The following is a 3,639-nucleotide window of genomic DNA, read 5'->3' on the forward strand; positions in this document are numbered from 1 at the left end:
TTTCAAATGAAGTCACCCATTCAGGTAACCCCATTTGAAATTCACACTCCGTGTGTGGAAGATTAAGGTCATGTCTTACATTGAGGGTGTATGGATTTCAACTGGAATAGCCCAAATTTGAAATGAACTGATGAGGTTTGACATCATGCATGTGGATTGTAGCGATGGGGACAAACTAGTCTAGAGTGCCTGTGCCATTTTTAACCCAGGCTGGATTTGTGCACATAAAATACAATTTTATTTCAGTTTATGCACTAACATTCAAAATTTGCCAGGGGCATAAAGAAATAATTCAGAGGTACCCATACACTATCCCTTCATGGCATTTTTTGGCTTCTCCAGTGTTATTCTACATTGTAGTGCACATTTAAAATTATTAATACACCCAAAAGATAGTCCTGCCAATTGTGGCCAACATGTACTGCTCTGGTATCAGTGTGTGTCAAAGATATTAGACTTCAAGAGTCCAGACTTATCCATGTCTGTATGTGTTCATGGTGGGCAAAGTATTGGACCTCCAGATTAATGTCATTTGATTTACAGCAAGATCATCTTGTATTTTGTATTCTAAGTCAGTGGGAGTGGCCTATTACGTCTACACATAATCTGATTGGACAATCACATGATTTTGGGTGTCGTCTATCAGGCGGTAGACAACCCCACGTCATGAATGTTGATAACGCGTAACACGCTCATAGAGGGTGCGCGTATGTATTGCGTTGTATGCGTAGATGCAGTGCAGAATACTCGCACACGCTAGCAGTACGCGCAACAAAAGATGAGAAGTTGTAAACAAGTTTCGTTCATTTTAGAAAAAGGGGAGTTTTTATGACGGTAACTTAATTTTTGCTTTAAAAAATAGTTTACAGTTATTAAAATAATATTTAACTGACTAAGAATGAGAATAAACGATATGAATTTTTTATTTTGACTATCCTCTACCTATGATAGATGACAGGCAGGTCCAATATTTTGTGACAGCATCCACTACTCAAAATATTGGACCTGCTTGTCGTCTATCACACGGTAGAGGATAGTCAAAATAAAAATTCCTATCGTTTATTCTCTAATTCATAACCAGGGTTTTAGCTAGGTTTTTTCAAGTGCCCATCATTTTCACCCAAACCCAGGAGAATTCCTCAGTTTTCACTATATTCTCCAAACAACTGGTACACAGTTATTAACTCTAAACAGAAAACACTCAGCTTGTTTCTTGGTTTTTTAATGGAAGATACTTTAATTACTGCTTTAAAAGTACCGCCTTACTCTGTGTGCACCCAGGGTGCTAATTAGGTCAAAAACAATGCTTATTGTTGACTATAAAAGGGGAATTGATGAGGCATTACGACATGGCGATTCATTTGCTTACTCTGTACATTGACAGTTTTATTTGAAACACATCCTATTTACATTGTTATAAACACATCAAGGATAGCAAGATAAAAAGTTGGTCTATATACATTGCAATTATATGGCAAACATTGGGGCTGTATGGTGTATCAATTGATTTTACACACCATTACCAATTTTTGTTTTGATTTTTTTCTAAAATAAAAATGTATTCACCTAGTCAAGCAGAAGTCATGGAAACCATCAAATGGGCAGAAATATTTTGTGGATTCAGGAAATGATGGCTTGCAATTTTTACAGTACTTTCGGCATTTACATATTTGTGATCTGAAATATATCATTTGTAAGAGTCTCAAAACAAAACTTCTGTTCCTATTTTAGTGGTGCAATGTGCTGGTTTTGTACACAGTGGTGTAGAGGTAAATTTAAATTTCAGGTTTTAAATCTTTTGGAATGTGTCACCGTTCGATTGTCTTGTTGGCTGAGTTAGCAGCGATGAGATTTACTCTAGATTCCAGTAAAATACAGCACTAATTTTTTTGCCATTCAAAAAATTATTATCTTGTTTTGCCAAATGAAACATGGCTCAATCCTAATTTTTTAAGTTAGAAATAACTAGCAATAAAAGTCAAATTGTAACATTATGCCCATTTTTGGAAATAAGGGCCAACAACATGCATTTTTTGTATGCTGTGACAATCAAGCCTAAAGACTTACTAATTTTAATATGAGTCTACGCACTCTTCTTTTTAGTAAACACATCATTTTATCCTATTTTACAATCAATTAAAATATTAACGTACATAAAGTAGTATGGTAAGGGTACTATCTTAGCCTACTCAATATTCTGAATGCTAAGACTTGCATCAATTGAAAGAAAATTTGCAAATTACATACTTTTCCAGCCAGTTTATTCCAACTAATGAATTAGGATTGTCTGATCATGGTTTTGTAAAAGGAAGATATGGGACACTTTGTACTGTTTTGTAAATATGGAATTAAAATGGAAAAAAAAAAAGTTTTTGAATTTTGACAAGACATTTTATTTTCAAGTTTGGAATGATAGTGATAGGAGTAATTGGAATAAATCAATTCAGATACAATTCTTGTAATAATTATCTGTAGATTGTTGATTAGGAGAGAATACACTTGCCTCACAGCATCAGCATGGTTTCAGAATTGAACTGCCTTGTGTGTATGGAATTTATATACAGTGGAAACTCGTTAATACGAGATCGCCGGGGTCGGCATGTTTAGCTCGTATTAAGCGGAGTTCGTTTTAAAAGTCAAGTACAAAATATGTATCGGAAGACTGCATGTGTTTAAGCCTAAAGTCGGCTCAGTGGGCTGTAGGCCTACAAGCAAAACTTCACTGGTCGAGTCTGCATAGCCGTCTTCATTATTTTATACTAGATTTGCAGCCTCCGAGCAATGTCACAATTTGAAATTCCCTCAATCGGTATGATAGGCTAATTATTGTTTTTGATTTTCGGTTAGAGGCATTCTTCTCACAGCTTTCTGATGAAATTCAGATGATTTTCTGAAGCTGATTATCGTAAACAAATAAAACAATTATACGGCGATATCGGGATTTCCCCTACTTCCAGCAGCTAGTAAACATGCCTTGAAGGGTTTCCCACTTTCGATCCCAAGGACGGACTTCCGCGTTTGCGATTGGCTAATCTGATATGTCGTCAGCAATAATTGGCCTTATATGGCAAATTTCGTCATGACTTGATTTTATAACATCTAAAAATAGGAAAGGGAATCCTCATTTGCCGTAAAAGTGATGTCTCGAGCGAGTATTTTGTCAACTTCTCACATGATTTACACCATAAATTTACCTTGGGAAATTAGCTCGTTTTATCCATCATAAAAACAATAGAAAACAAAAGCTTTGGCTGACAGCAAGTGCTCGTATTATGCGGATTTTGTGTTATTTACCTCGTATTAAACAGTTTATTTTGTACAGTAAATAATAGGGAAAATCGGGACCACGAGTTTCTGTTCGTAGTAAGCGGTTTCTCGCATTAAGCGATCTCGTATTAACGAGTTTCCACTGCATCGCCTTAGCATAAGTATGAACAAAGTGCTTTATGCAAAGGCATACATAATTACCAAGGTCTGATACTAATGATGCATATCTCTTGAGACAAAAGCACACTTGTTGACTTACTTACTTCCGGAGTCGGTTGCTACATTAGTAAACATTGTGTTAAAAAAACACCTGATAAATGTGGGGAAAGTGTGGTGACAGCTCTCTGAATGTCGCTTATTAAATCAAAAATA

The sequence above is a fragment of the Amphiura filiformis genome, chromosome 4 (genome assembly GCF_039555335.1).
Source record: "Amphiura filiformis chromosome 4, Afil_fr2py, whole genome shotgun sequence".
Taxonomy (NCBI): Eukaryota; Metazoa; Echinodermata; class Ophiuroidea; order Amphilepidida; family Amphiuridae; genus Amphiura; species Amphiura filiformis.